Source organism: Gadus macrocephalus, chromosome 5 (genome assembly GCF_031168955.1).
Source record: "Gadus macrocephalus chromosome 5, ASM3116895v1".
NCBI classification, from domain to species: domain Eukaryota; kingdom Metazoa; phylum Chordata; class Actinopteri; order Gadiformes; family Gadidae; genus Gadus; species Gadus macrocephalus.
In genome coordinates this window covers 5,942,724-5,958,485 of record NC_082386.1, presented here as the reverse complement: position 1 = coordinate 5,958,485, position 15,762 = coordinate 5,942,724, and positions in this window count along the sequence as shown.

Sequence of the window (15,762 nt, the reverse complement as noted above, 5' to 3'; positions counted from 1 at the left end):
AACCCCCTCAAAGAAATCTGAACATAATTCACTGGTGAGTAGAGAAGTATTTTCAACCATTTCAGGAAAACTATAAACATTCATTATTTAGTAAATAACGAAAAAAGGGTATGTTGCCCTGAGGCAACACTGTATCATTACGGAATCATTTTTGACCCTGCTGGCCATAATGGTTAAAGTAAAAAGTACAGGAAATCTGTAAGAAAGAATGGAAGATGAAAGATGATTTAAATGAATTATATTAAATAACCCATGTATATATTATTTAAAAATGTATTAGTGAAATGTTTCATTCACTTAAAATAAATGTTTTAATACAGGGAATGAATCCGAGTGTATTTTATGGGAGGGCAAAGACATACAAGGCACAGGTTGCTTTGCCACCAGATGACAGTGAGGATGAGGATGGTGAGATAAATAGTGATGCTGAGGAAGAAGTGGTGGTAGAACCCCTGCAGGGAGAGAGTGAGGAGGAGGTTGAAGATGGTGATGAGGAGACTTTAAGAGTAGACAGTCCTCAGGAAGGTAAGCACGGGGATGGAGGTAACATAGTGGATTGGTTCAGAATAGGATAAAAGAAGTTAATGACTGACTATTTCATGATAAATATATAAATAAGCACTTAGATATTTAATATTAAATATGAATTAATATTTTCCCTATTATGTTATTCACAGAGCCATATCAAAGAGAAAATAATTTGAATTGGAGAATCTGTAGAAGCATCCTTCCAGTCCCACAATGGAAAGGCACACTACCCAAGGCTGCATATGTGAAACACCCTGTCCAATACTTTCGAGGCCTTCTCTCTGCAAGCTGCATTCAGAACATGGTTGAGCAAACCAATCTGTACGCAATTCAGCTGGATCCAAATAAACCACTCAGCGTTACTGCAGCAGAAATGGAGCAGTTTTTCGGGATATGTTTTTACATGTCGATTTTTGGGCTGCCAGGAACCAGAATGTACTGGAAGTCTGCTACAAGGGTGGACTGTGTGGCTGATACCATGTCCATGCACCGCTGGGAGGCCATCAAACGCAATCTGCACCTCTCTGACAATTCAATCCAGCCGCCTGTTGGAGACCCTGCATATGACAAGCTGTACAAAGTACGCCCGCTTGATTGAGATTCCAATGGAGGAGCATTTGTCTGTAGACGAGCAGATAGTTCCTTTCAAAGGGAAGCATCCTATGAAGCAGTATAACCCGAGGAAACCGAAGCGCTGGGGGTACAAGGTCTTTGTACTCTCTGACAGCAGGGGCCTCGTGTACAACTTCGAGATATACACAGGGAAAATCCTCCCATGCGATGGCCTCCCTGACAAACTTACCCGTGCTTCAGTTCTGACAGGAATTGTTTCCTGAACTTTCACAAAGAGTGAACAACTTGATGGGTTTCTATAGCCATTATGTTTTCCGTTCTAATGGAGTGTTTGTGCTTGTATGGGCATGATTTGTTAATGTCCTAATCAGTTTTTAATGTGTAGCACATTGTTCATGAGGAAATTAAAATTTTTGCAATGTTAAACATGGCTTAACCAGTTAGTTTTTTGTACCACGATGGTACAGAGTTGCCTTGAGGCAACACATTTATAAAACTTAAATAAAAAAATATTTTTTTAAAAAAAGTCAATTTTAAGCTAGAAAAACCATGCAAACATTTTTTTTGCCATTGGGATCATAATGCGTACCATAGAGGGTTAAAAACGGATTCAATCAATATTTTTTCGGGGGACCAAAAACAAAGGTTTTTTCTAGGAGACAAGAATTGTACCCACAATTCTAGAATGATTCACATTGATATCCTTTTTTTAATATCTCAAACTCGTTGGGAGTGCGCAAAGGTGCGTTCACACATTCACGTTGTCGCCCAAGTTTTGTTGCGCGGCAAATTATAAACTGTCGCTGTGCAAGTTTTGTCTGCCGAATTTGCTGCGGTTCACCCTGGACTGCACTGCAGGGAACGGTTGGCCGGTTGAAGGCTGATTGGCTGTTACGTTACACATGTCACTCAGTGGCCACGCTATTGAATGCCGATTGGCTGCCATCACGAGAATGTCGCGGCAAAGTTGATTTATTTCAACTCGCGCGAATTTGTCGCGCTGCAAGTCCTCGTGAACGTGCTCGCCTGTGTAGGGCGAAAGTGTCTCGCGACAAATCAAAACTTGTCGCAGACTTTCTCTGGCGAAAAATTCGCCCGATTCGCGTCTCTGCATTGACTTTGTATGGAGTTGTGTCGCCCCTTCGCGTTGCATGTGAACGCACCTTTACATCTGAGGTGCGTTCAGAATCGGCGAACATAGGTTTGCAGCGACTTTAAACAATAAAATTTGAACGATTTTAAGAAAACGTTCTAAACGTTCGTTTTAAACTGTAAACAAAGAAATGGCGACAAGAAATGCCATTGTAATAGTTGCAGCCTCCATGATAATAGGCTGTATGCACTAAGCTGTGTGACGTACTTCCGGTTTCAAATAATACAGCCCCGACTCTTCCAGTCTGTGTTCATCGTGCTAGCCAGCTAACGTTGATACACTTTAAACATGAAGCAAGAACGCAAACATTTAAAAACGATACATTTTGTTGCGTTTTTGAAGAAAGTAGTCCAATCCGGGTCGCTTTTAACTCACTTTATTTGTTAAAGTATTTCGGTATGGTAACTATGAAGCAAAAGGGAGGGAATTGTATCTAACACGCGTGGAGAAAAATAGCGTAGGGCTACTTCAAGCCTCGGGGCTGAGCCCCGAGGCTCTCAACAGGTCCGCCTCTGATTCTCTGACCTCCAATCTGACTCCCGCTCTGGTTAGTATCAAGTAGGCGTGGCCTATGAAGTAGGCGTGGCCTGTGTGACGTATTGGCTCCGCCCTCCTCACCTGTCCAAAGGTGTTGCCATCTGTGGCTGGACTAGTTATTGCAGCTTGTGTGTTCGATCCTGCTTCCTAGTGGCTATGTGGGGGTAATGCAGCTTGTGTTCATCCTGCTTCCTAGTGGCTATGTGGTGGCAGCTTATGTGCTTAAAATACGTAACAATTTTCATAGGCAGGAGAAAACCTACGCCGAGCACTGCTGTGTCCCCCACTGTACAGGGTCAGCCAAATTCAACAGGGTATTACGTTTTCATGGCTTTCCGAGCCAAACTGACGTGAAGAGTCAATGGATTGTAAACATACGCCGGGATAAATATGTCATCAACACTCACTCTAAGGTCTGTAGCAGACACTTTAGTTCTGATAAGATGATTGAGCCAACTACTCTTCAGGGCCGAAGGAGACTTACAAAAGGTGCCGTACCGACCCTTTTTGAGTGAAACAGTATACAGTTGAAACCCCCAGTGGATCTGTTCGTCGAAACTGCCCCTCCGGAAGATGAAGTTGATCTCCTTTTCAAGGATCGAGACTACTGCTCTGTCCCTGAACTGGCTGCCATGGATATGTGATATATGATATGCCATGGATATCCCCTGCTGAAAGCGTCTCAAATGAAGTAGAGGAGCTGAGAAAGGAGCTACAGGAGTTAAGTCTCCGGCGAGTTTGGACTGCAACGGTTTGCTGGCTCCGACGCAGACATCCGATTTTACACAAGGGAAGTCACTACTGCCGCGTTCTTGAAGAAAGTAGTCCAATCCGGATCGCTTTTAACTCACTTTATTTGTTAAAGTATTTCGGTGTGTTAAAGAGATACTTCACCGGTGGGAATATGAAGGTTTTATGAATAAAATAATTCAATGTATTATAAATGTGAAAAAAAAATTGAAATCGGTTCATTGTAGCCTGAAAAAAGGCAGAAAGAGTGTTTTCATGGTCTCTCTGTCCCCCTCATTCCCCCTCAGTACGCGAGCTCCCGCCCCCTCTCATTCTTTATTGGTGGAAAAATTTGCCACCAAAAGTGTGTTGCAGTCCTCGGCCCTTCTAGCGGGACAAGAGGTTTCTCCCGAAATGACGTCAAACGCGTCATTTGACGTCATTTCGGGAGAAAATTAGATGAGTCTCACCTTGGGCCAAGGGGAGACTGGTTTAGACTGATATTTATTTATATATTTATTTATATTACAATAGCGATTTTATAATGATAGAACGCCGGTTCTAAATGGGTGAAGTATCCCTTTAAAGCCCATGGTGCAGGTTAACCGGAAGTTTCGATTAATGGGTACATAAAGCACTCAAAATATGTATATAAAGTTTGAAATGTCTCAAATGGTGATAAAGTCCAGTTTTTGGTTAGTAACGGTTATTTTTTACGCAATTCGGCGATGACGTCACGTGAGGTAGACGCATACTAGAACTAGCACTATGGCGTCTGACGGGGATGAGACTGATTATGTCGTTGGCTCAGATAAGTACCCTAAACTTAGTCAGAAGATCTAGAAATAGAAGGCACATTATGCCTTCTATTTCTTCTAAATATGGGCTAGCTTGACAGTCCCACCTGTGAACCCCTAATGTTTATTTCTAAGCTTTTACCTCTTTCTCCGGTGAAAATGTTGTTTGCAAACGTAGCCGACGCCGAGTAGGCTGGTCATGTCTTCAGATAGTGCTAACTAGTTTTCCTCGTGATTGATAGTAGTAAGCGTGTCTGTGTCGCTGTGTTTGGCAGGTGTCTGTGTGGGCGGTGTCGTCCCATGGAAACTGTGGTGGAGAGCTTGTGTTGTAGGGAGGTGAGCGCGTTTTGGTCGCTGGTCGAGGAGCTCACCCCGCAGCCAGCAGATGTAACGTGCCTAACGCAGCATCCTGGATTTGAGGCATGCTGCCTGAATCCGTTTGTGCTAAAAATAGCATACTCACACTTCAGGCAGGATCATTGTCCCCTTCAAGCCAGCACGCACGAGTATGTTCATGGTTTATGTTTACTTTACAAATCGTCCATTGAACCAACAGTTATAGGTGACAGGAGATGTGTTGCATACACAATAAACATGCATAAGAAACAGGCTTAAAATGACGTTTCCAACCTACTTACAGAGTTTTAAACTTAAGAATCTTTTGAGGGGAAAAACGGTCTGTCTAGCTACTGGACCAGATAAAATGAGACGGAGAGGTAATAAAGTCTATCGGCACGAGGACCTTGGATTTATTAAGTAAAGTGGCAACGGTTATACAGAGTCATAAAGCGTGAGAGATCGAATATGTCTAAGTCCCTAATCAGCGCTGATGGTTCGTCCGGAGCTTCGCCTCCGTGGAAGGTCTGCTTCAGAAGAAGATGAAGAGTCCCTGTGTGATGCAGTCTTATGCTGTATCCTCCTCTCGATGAGGTGTGTGCGGTTCTGTGTGTTTTTGCTGCCCCTTGGCTCCCAGGCCCTGGGTCTTCTCCTAACGGGGAGAGTTCCTCGTGTCTCCGGTGTGATAAATTAAAACGGGGGAGTGCCCCCCGAAGTGTCTCGTGTGTGATAATTTAATGTGGCTCTGAGGCCCTGGTATGGGCAGGTGTATCTCTTGGTTCCTCCTAATGGGGAAGAGCTCTCAAAATGTCTCCTGTGTGATAAATTAATGTGGCTCTCAGGCCCCTAGTATCTGCATGTGTTCCTTCTAGTGGGGGAGAGCTTCGAGGTGTCTCCTGTGTGATAAATTAATGTGGCTCTCCCGTTCTTGAGGATGACTGGTGTGTTGTCTGAGTGTTTACCATTTGCCTGGGAAATGGGGCCTTCGGCTCTGGCCTTGACCTGACTATATTATCATGTTTGTGTTATGTGTTCGTTGGGTTAGTTAGCTATATTTGTAATGTACATGTGATGTACTCAGCAGGTTATTTTGCCCAACACTTTCCTACTTATCCCTAGGCAATACCGGTACACTGCGTACAGGCAGGCTACGCTGGGCTTATGGCGTTTTAGGGAGGAGTATAAGGAAGCCTCTACCCTCTTGTGTGGTTTCAACCATCAGACAGCAATTCCAGAATGGTGACCAGACCTATCAGGGCTTTCAAAGGCCTTGTTTGGAGGAAAATTAATAAAAATAATTGTTATACTTATTCTGTTGTGATCATTCAATTGCCCTTAAAATGTTATAAAGCACACAGAACACATGGATTTTGGATAAAAAGGTTATTGGCATTGCTTGTAATGGTTACTGAACAAAGACACAGGTTGGAATTAAATCTATATAAAAAAATGGTTAGGCACAAAACATACAAGGAACACTGATGAAGGGCTAGACCCGCAATGTTTAATTCTAATTAATTCTGCAATAGTGTTGTCACACCCGAGGGTCAGTTGATGGTTCTGTTTCTCTCACACTCACATACTATTTCATGCATGCATACATGCAGTGATACATGCAAAAGCACATCAATCTATGAGGCTAAATCGCATGCCAATATTGATGACTGATTGTGTCAAGTGTCTAAGGATGAATGCTAACATGATTTGTTTCCAACTTTTGCCTTAAGTTACAATTTAGCTAACTAACTAGCTGCTGCCCTTTTCAATTCCAATGCTGGCTGTCATTTCATTACCAATGTTAAGTGTCATAAATAGTTAACACGGGTGCTGATTCATGATTCTCTAAAAAAGAAATACCCAAAACATGTGATATTTTTTCAATTTGCAGAAAGTTTAGAAAAATCCAGGATGCCTGAGAGCCTTACTGCATTATATTCCATAAGTTATTTCTTTAGGAACACTGAATGTTGTCTTTTCCTTCACAGAAAAAAAAATATTTCCACTATAAAATGATGCAGAAAAGGCACAGATAGATGAATAAAAATCCACCAGAATGCAGGAAATTAAGTGTTTGACGCTCAAACATTTCTGGGGGAGCACCCCCATACCCCCCACCTATAATTTGTCCCCCAAAATGTTGAAATGAAACCTAGCCTATATGACCCTGTACGCAGGTTGTATACAATATATCCATAGATATGTTGTTTTTACTTTTTGTATTAAAAAGAAAGCATGTCAGCAAACTCCATGTCGGCCCTTAGTATGATTATCATTTCATCATAGAGTGGCCCTTTGTGAAAATGAGTTTGACACACCTGATATAGGTAATGTAAGGTCTGTCTCACTTGTATTAATTTTACTCTGAAATAACTTGAATGGAACTTTAGATGTCTGGGGATAAGTAGCAGTCAGGTAGCTATTCAAAGCTATAATTACCTGCCTATTTTGTTTATTTAGGTAAAGCATTATGAAAAAAAATGCATGCGCAATAAAGTATACAACAAAATTTGCCGCACGCGCACTGTCCTATTCCCTCTTTGGCTAAGCCCCGGATGTTTCAGAAACCTAGAAACGCCGGCCGGGCTTTTGTAAAAAAATTTAAGAGTCACAACGGATATTTTGGCTGTGATAAATGTGCCCAGCAAGGAGAATATCTATCTAACAGAATGACCTTTCCCTTAGACACTTGCCCAATCAGGACAGATGAATCCTTTGCCCAAAAATATAATGAAGAACATCACCAGGGCCCTGACCCTTTCCAGGGGTTGAACGTAGGGATGGTATCTCAGTTTCCAGGTCATTATATGCATTCCGTTTGTTTAGGTGTCGTTAGGAAACTTCTGAATATTTGGCTGAGGAGCTCTCAGATTCCGTTTACCTGCTTCCATTTTCAACCGGATGTCTGACTGTTTAACAGGGTTGCGCAGCTACATTCCTTTGGAATATGCAAGAAAACCCATAACATTGACAGGTGGAATGCAACAGAATTTAGGATGTTTTTGTTGTACATTGGGCCGTCATTCTGCCTTCATACTTGGACACAAATATTTACCAACATTTTATGCTGCAGTTTTCCAGCATTGCCATTTTAGTCAGTCCAACCTTGTCCTCGCTGCACTGGCAGTATGCAGAGACATTGCTCCGTATGTTTGTTACCCATTTTGGCCAAATATATGGCAAGGAGGCCCTTGTGTACAATGTGCATTCATTGGTACATTTGGCCCAGGATGTGAGACTGCATGGTTGTCTCGATAACATTTCAGTTTTCCCTTACGAGAACCACTTGCAGAAACTGAAGAAACTCGTTAGAAAACCCGAACACCCCCTCGCGCAAATGTTACGTTAGGTTTTAGTCTCTTAGTCTCTTGGTGATTATCCTTCTCCATCCTTCACGTCAACTTATTTACACTACACTTTCGTGACACCAGGTAAACAAATGTTCTTAATAAACATGCATACACAACAGACACACCAGCAATATACAATATATGTGCTTATAAAAAGTATTCCCCATTCATACTTTAAACCTGATTATTTTCAGGGGGCTGGAGAAGGCTTTATAAATGCACTGTAAATATCTAACGCTATCTTTTCTTCCTGTCTCTCTTCAAAGAATGTTCTGCGTTGTGTAATACTTGGATGCCAAGAAGTCCGTAAGTGTGGTGCCTCAATCGTGGTACAATGATTGCGTTACTTTCTGGCCGAATTATAAGAGCGATGAGAGGATCAACCGAGCTGTGAAGTTCGCCGAGGTGCCAGGCCAGGACTGGTTGAGGCATCCTGTCAAGACTTCTGAAGATATATGGTATACATTATTTAATCACCTAGTTGTTATTAGTACCTTGTACTGTGTCTCCCAATAGCCTAATGTTACTTTTTTGATAATTTCTCAAGTCATAATTAACGCTGGGGATTTACCTTTGTAAATGTGGTTTTAGGGGACTTCAAGGCCCCGTCCAGACGAAGCCGATTTCATGGCGAAACCGCAAAGGTCTTGTACGGTTCGGCCTTCCGTCCACACGAAGCCGGCGAATCCGCTGACTCTGAAACCACCCTCGGAGGTGGTTTCAAATCTACCCGGTTTCGTTTGATTCAACGCCTGAAACCAACTGAAACCGTAAACCATGACGTCATCGCCCCACCCCTCGACCCTCTAGCCAATGACTGTTAAGCCTGCGGAGTCTCTGAACTCACAACAACAAGGATTTCTGTAGCAGAAGCAGCGCCCCTTATGGGCCTGGAATGTGTACTACAGCGTTTCTACAGATCTACCCGGTTTCGCTTGGCTTCGTCTTTACGGAGATACTGCGAAACCGGATGGATCGAAACCGTGACGGTTTCGCCTGTTTCGGCTTTGTGTGGACGGGGCCCAAGTCAGCACGGCAGGGAATTAAGCAGTCACTGACATGTGACACATCGGAGCTAGACTCGGATGAGGAAATTTAGGCAGGGGGTCGAGGCAAAAGACCAGCCAAACCTATGTAAGATAGAATCATGTTTATGATATTTGTCACGTTTAAATAGATTTTATCATATTTGTCATATACATAGAAATGCTACTTTAAGACATGTACTGAATTAGCATTTGGATGCTCAACTATTCTGTGCAGCATTGAAAGAAAGAAGGATCAGGAAAGTAATTTAATAAATAGCAAAGAGGGGAGTGTAGATGCAAAGTGTTCAGTGTTAGAGGTGCTAGTGTGTCAGTCGGAGTGATGTGATTAATGTAATTTTGTGTGTTCAGTGGGAAAGTGCAAGTGTCAATCTAAGTTAAGTGTCTCTCTCCTAAAAATTTGCCATCATTATGGTGATACAGAGTGACAAAGAGCCTGTGTCCAACAAGCCACCAACTCAATCACCACAACATCGGCCATCTTCAAGACCCCCATTAAGATGGTAAATGTAACCAGTATTTGTTCATGCTGATTTTTTTTTCCAAGGGAAACCAAATGTCACCAAAATATCTCCATTATAACACTTCCCTTATGTTTTATGTTTATTGTTTAGCAACCAACCAGCTCCAGGGCCATCCTACTTCGCTCAACCTCCACTACCACCCCCTCCAGTGCCATCCTCCTTGTCTCTACCTCCACCACTCTCCCCTTCAGGGCCCCCCTTATTTTCTTCACCTCCTCAGCAGTTGTTCAGCCACCAATCGACACCATCTTAGAACAACTACGCTGATCTCTCTCTACGCCATCCACCTCCTCCCAGGATGTCCTCTGATGGCTTTCCTACCAACAAAGAAGCCACTGAAGTGTTCATGCCCAGCCTGAATATGGGGCGTTCTGGGAAGGAGCCAATCATCTGCACAAGTGAATTGTGCAGACATAGCATTAACAACTTAACATGCTTACACAATGTTGAATCACATGAACCATAGACACATTTTAACATTAAGAAACTCAATCAGAAACATTAAAACCAATGTTAAAACAATGCTTTTAAAAAAAAGACCTACCCTGACATTAAGGCTTGACTCAGTAACATGTTGTCTGTGATCCAAAATTACCCAATGTTGAATTGTGTGGTTTCAATACATTTATCTATCCTTTAACATGATTTCAATTACCGTATGTAGTGTTTTCTGTGTAATTGTCTGTTTTTGCTATAGAGTCCAAAACATGTCTCTATATTCGGTGTTGTTTTTGTAGCTGCTGAACTCCACATGCTCACTCTCATGGAGAACATGAAGCAGCAGATCAATCAGTTCTCCATGATGATGGGTGTGTTGATGGCTAGATCGGGAGCGGGAGCTGAGCCTGTGGGGATGCCTACGGAGATCTCCTTTCCCCTAGCCTCCCTCGATGAGGTGCACATGGTATTTATGATTATATTACATCTAAGTCCACTAACACTTTGAAAAAACAGCAAATGGTATTTTGACATGTCCCACCCTCCTCTTTCCTTCACTGCTCATGTACAGTACTGTGTATAGGTAAACCTAACCCTTTTCTGAAAGCATATACCCTCAGGATGAGAGCCAAATTGGGTTTTGACGTTCCGCCCTCCTCATTATTATCATACCTGCATCCTGTGTTCAGAATTATTTTACTGAAATGCAGGCAAATGTGTGTATTTAAGTAGTTAATGCCTAATTTCCATCCTAACATACAATTAAAAAAAAACTTGCAATACAAAAAACTTTGTATAACTGAATAAAAGGCTGGAGAAGTAATTTAGCAAAAATAGCATCTCATACCCCTCCTTTTACTCTCCAAATGACTTCTAACTCTCTCTATAATTTATCAATCTCTTCTTCTCTTGTTTCCACAGGTGGGAATGCTGGCCTCTATTGGTGGGAGGGATACCAAACACCAAATTTTTAACATTTTGGCACACATATTTGCCGACTGTGTAGCCAAATCTATTTATTTGAAAGGGGTGAACACCAAAAAAAAGTTCTGTGAAATGGCGACCAAGGCCATTCTGGCTCGTAAGCATTAGCTATAGATGCCTTTCAATCAGTCTTTACTAAATCACCACGCTCTCATTCTTTCACTCACTTACTCACTCCACACCACTTAAGTCACATATTTATTATTTATTTTTTACTTTAATGTAATGCAGGCTAATACAGATCTTTGAATGTTTAATCTAATATTTACTCTGTTTCTTTCTTTTTGTGTGCTTTTTGTGTGTCTTACAGGAGCAGTGAGGAAGAGTCGTGTGGGGGAAAAAGCCACCGACACAGAAATAAACCATCACACCATCAGATGGTTCAATCTGGCTTGCAACCGCGGGGGTGGCCGCCGTGCACGCGCACACCCAGCAACTGTGGGCTCGTAGTGCGTCTGTTATGTTTTTTGTTCTGATTTTTATTATTGTTCATTTTCGTTCACGCAGCACAGAACTGCACAGAATTGTGTGGGTATTAGTTTGGGCCATAATTAACTTGATAGCCTAAATATGAATCACAGACTGGGGCCGGAAGAGCCCCAGATATGGATCACAGACCAGGGCCAGATGAGCCCCAGATCTAAAATATGAGTCGCGGATCTGGGCCAGATCCGCACCACACGTCATGGCATTAGTAACTGTACGGGGCCAGTTCTGGCCCAGATCGGTTCCTGATCAGTAATTCCAACCTGTTCCGGCATTGGGCCGTTGGAAAGAAAGAGACTGGCCCAGACCCGTTTAGCGGATCTGCGCCAAATGATAAACAAGACCTGGGCCAAATCTGGCCCAATTACATTTTGCTGTCTGGGATCCCGCTTTGAACAGTGAACTCTTTACGCCTAGCAGCTATAAAAACGACAAAATTACTATTAATTTAGGCTATGTGGAATATGCGCCGACGTTGGCTCAGCCTGGCCCTGCTCTCTTCCGCTACGTAGCTAAGATGGCTGCCGTTGAGTACGAAAAGTGTACATTGCCACACACTTCGCGATTTGACTGTTTTGAGCACAACATCCGGATCCTTTCAGCACACTTATTTTCGCCCGATCTGAATCGGAACGCCCTACGTACTCAAACTTAGGCTAGTAAGTACGGATAGTGGAACACGGCACAGAGACATAGGCGGATCCGCAGAGAGCCTCGGGCCTAAGCCCCGGCGCTCCAAGTAGCTTCAGTATTTCTCTCCACGAGTGTTGGATGCAATTCCCTCACTTTTGCTTCATAGTTACCATACCGAAATACTTCAACAAATAAAGTGAGTTAAAAGCGACCCGGATTGGACTACTTTCTTCAAGAACGCGACAGGTCACCCGTCCTGTCAACTCCATTTGTTCAATCAAAGTGCTATGAACACACAAGTCAATTATACAAATTACATTTATATACGTTCATTACAAATTACAAACATTGCAAATGATCGGTGGTGCATTTATTGAACAACATTGGATCCCACAAGAGCTTGTCACCGATAGCCATTAATGGCAGTATCCCTTCCACCTGTCAACAGATGTTTGTGCACCAGTGTTTCCTCTAGAAGAAATTGGTGCCGGTCATGTGACCGGGAAGGTTTCATTTTATCGGTCAAATTGGAAAAAAACAGGTCGGATGTTGTCCGTGCTTATCGCACTTAAAAAATTGTATAGGCAGGCTATATAAAGAAGAAGAAGAAATGTGTGATCATATTTTAATTCGCCATGGTTGTTAAATACCGGTACCCCGCAAAGCTTGCCGCCGGCTTTCGCTAGCTTGCCGCCGTTTCGTTCATAAACCTACGGTAGTCCATAGCGATCTGCACGAAATGTAACAACTTTTTTATTTATTTTATCACAGGCTACGCTACAATCAAAACCCTCATTGTTTTACATAAATTGGCTAAACAAATGACCACTGTAGCATATTTAAACACAATTCAAATGGACACATTCATGCTGCTCAATTTAAAAAGGTTCAGCGCGCATGCTGTATGCGCGCAGGGTTGCTGCGATCCGGTTTTGTTGGACACAAAACCGGATCGTTTTCGCCCGTTTCGGCTCCGTGTGTACGGGGCCTTATTTCCAATCGCTCATTCTGACCGGAGACATTTAGAATTTTCGGTCCTCCTAATTTTTTTTTGACCGGTAATTACCGGACAACGGGAACTCTGTTGTGCACAAACGTCTCCGTTTGCTGGGCTGAACCTAAAAAAAAAGATTAAACACAAACATAAAAAGGTAATACATAAATAATGTAATCTTGTGAGCGAGTAAATTGACATTTTTATTGGCAACAGTGGTGTTTAACACAGCTACGTCCATGCAAAATATAGCAACGTACGGTATCATTAAGTTGCAAAAACGTTTGAAAAGTGGCACAAGTCTTTAAGCTTGATTATTTGCATTAACATGATGAATCTATAAAAAGCAATACGCCACAAAATATTTTTGAAAACTAAAATAACGCAGAGTTTGCTGGTTGAACGCTGATCGGCTGTTACGCTACACATGTCACTCAGTGGCCACGCTGTTGAACGCTGATTGGCTTTCATCACGCGAAATTCGTGTCAAAGTTGAAATATTTCAACTCGAGCAAATTTGTAGTGCCACAAATCCTCCTGAACGCGCTCGCCTGTGCACGGCGAAAGTGTGGCGTGGCAAGTTTTGGTTTTCGGTTCTCTTGGGAAAAATTCGCCCGATACACGTCTCTACTTTCACTTTGTATGGGATCTTGTCGCCCCGTCGTGTTTGGTGTGAACGCACAGTAAAGCCGTTTCTCAATTCGAGTTATAGGCCACACATTGTGAAGCAGTACAACACATTCATGGGGGGAGTAGACCTCCTTGGTCGCGGAGGTGGTACCTCTACCTGTTCTGGCAAACCATCGTGTTAGGCCTTGTTAATGCTTGGTTGACCTACCGCCGTGACTCCAAACTACTTGGTGTCCCAAAGCCAATGAAACAAAGAAGCTTCCAGGCAGAGGTTGCCACTGGACTCATTCTTTGGCAGGCACAAAGAGGCCGCGCAACACTTAACGCCTCACCTCCAACACCACTGCCCAAGAGAGTTCGTGTTGGAGTTCCAGATGATGTTCGCATCGACCAGGTTGCACACTGGCCTGTGAAATGTGACAAGCGTGGCCGCTGCAAATTCTGCAAGATCAATGCAACCACCTCCCTCTGTGAGAAATGCGATGTGCGTCTTTGTTTCACTGAGGACAGAAATTGTTTCAAATCTTACCATTAGGCTAAACTGCAGAAGATGCCTAACATTTGTAAGAACTGAGAAAAATGGTTCAAACATGGTGCTGATAATACAAAGGTTTTGTCTCCCTTCAGCATTTTTTGGTTTGTTGCACTATGTATGTTTTCCCAAGTACATAAGTCTGTTGTTCAGGTTTCTATGGATACACCAGCTTGTTGAGAGGTGCTCCGATGAGGCAATGTTATGTGATTCTATTCAGTTGGCGCATGTTGTGACGTAAAACAAATCTTCAAAATTATTTGTTGTTAAACAGAACTGTTAAAGTCACAATATTGATATATGTTGTGGAAATGCAAATAAAAATGCAAATGTGTGTTACTAAGCAGAAAAACTGTCGTGTTGATTCATTTTCAAATAAGGAATATACTATAAACGCCCAATGTGACATATGTCACATCACAGATCTTTGACTTTAAGGGGTAGTATTTGAAAAAAAACTTCAGAAATGTGTTCCTTGTGGTCCACTTAGTCTGTGTTATATCCCCCATATTTTTCCTTTAAGGAGAAAAGGGTCTGGGTTCTTATGGGTTAATACAAAAGGCGAACACAAATTTCCGGGACTGCATTTCAGATAGCGAGAGACTAATGATAACTATCCGCTTCTGTCATATTACAGTTGCTCTTAAAAATGTGGAAATGTTAATAGATGAGCACAACAAGTTTATAGGTTTATATCTATGTGCAATTGTCGCGTTTTTGAAGAAAGTAGTCCAATCCTTGATCGCTTTTAACTCACTTTATTTGTTTAAGTATTTCGGTATGGTAACTATGAAGCAAAAGGGAGGGAATTATATCTAACACGAGTGTGAGAGAAAATATCGTAGAGCTACTTCGGAGCTCCGGGCTTAGGCCCGAGCCTCTCTGCTGGTCTGCCTATGAATCTCTGCAGTCGGTTGCACCAGCAGAACGTAAAGCTGATCATAAGTTCGGGTGTAAAGTCCGCCCTAACCCTACGCTCGTGTAACAGGGTGTGTTATATCCTTGAAATTATAATTACACAATTGCCTTTTGTTTTTCTGTATTACCTGAAGTTTAGCTTTCCATGCCGCCTTAAGCTCTATTTTATTTATTTTTTTGATTTGGCTCCACCTCCTTCTATACTCCCGCCCACATTCCAGAGAACCCGATAAGTTTCCCGCGCCCCCTGCCCTCTTCCCTTTGTTTGCGATACCCTTGGGAAGAGGTGTGTACATTTATATTGTAATCAAATCTTTGACCATCTTATAATTTATCATTATTTATATTAGTTATTTTGATTATATATTGTTTAATTGGAAGTCTGGGGTTTATAATCATCCATAGTTATTAGATAGATTTCTGTGTTATGGGGAACTTTGTGTTTTGTGTGATGTACTAGCATATAACTGACCCTCGTGTAGTCATGCTAGTTCCCCTCCCCCCCTGTGTGTTTCGTAGAGTTGGAGTAAGGGCACAAGGGTTAAGGAAGCTATTTGTGTATGTGTGTATTCAGGTA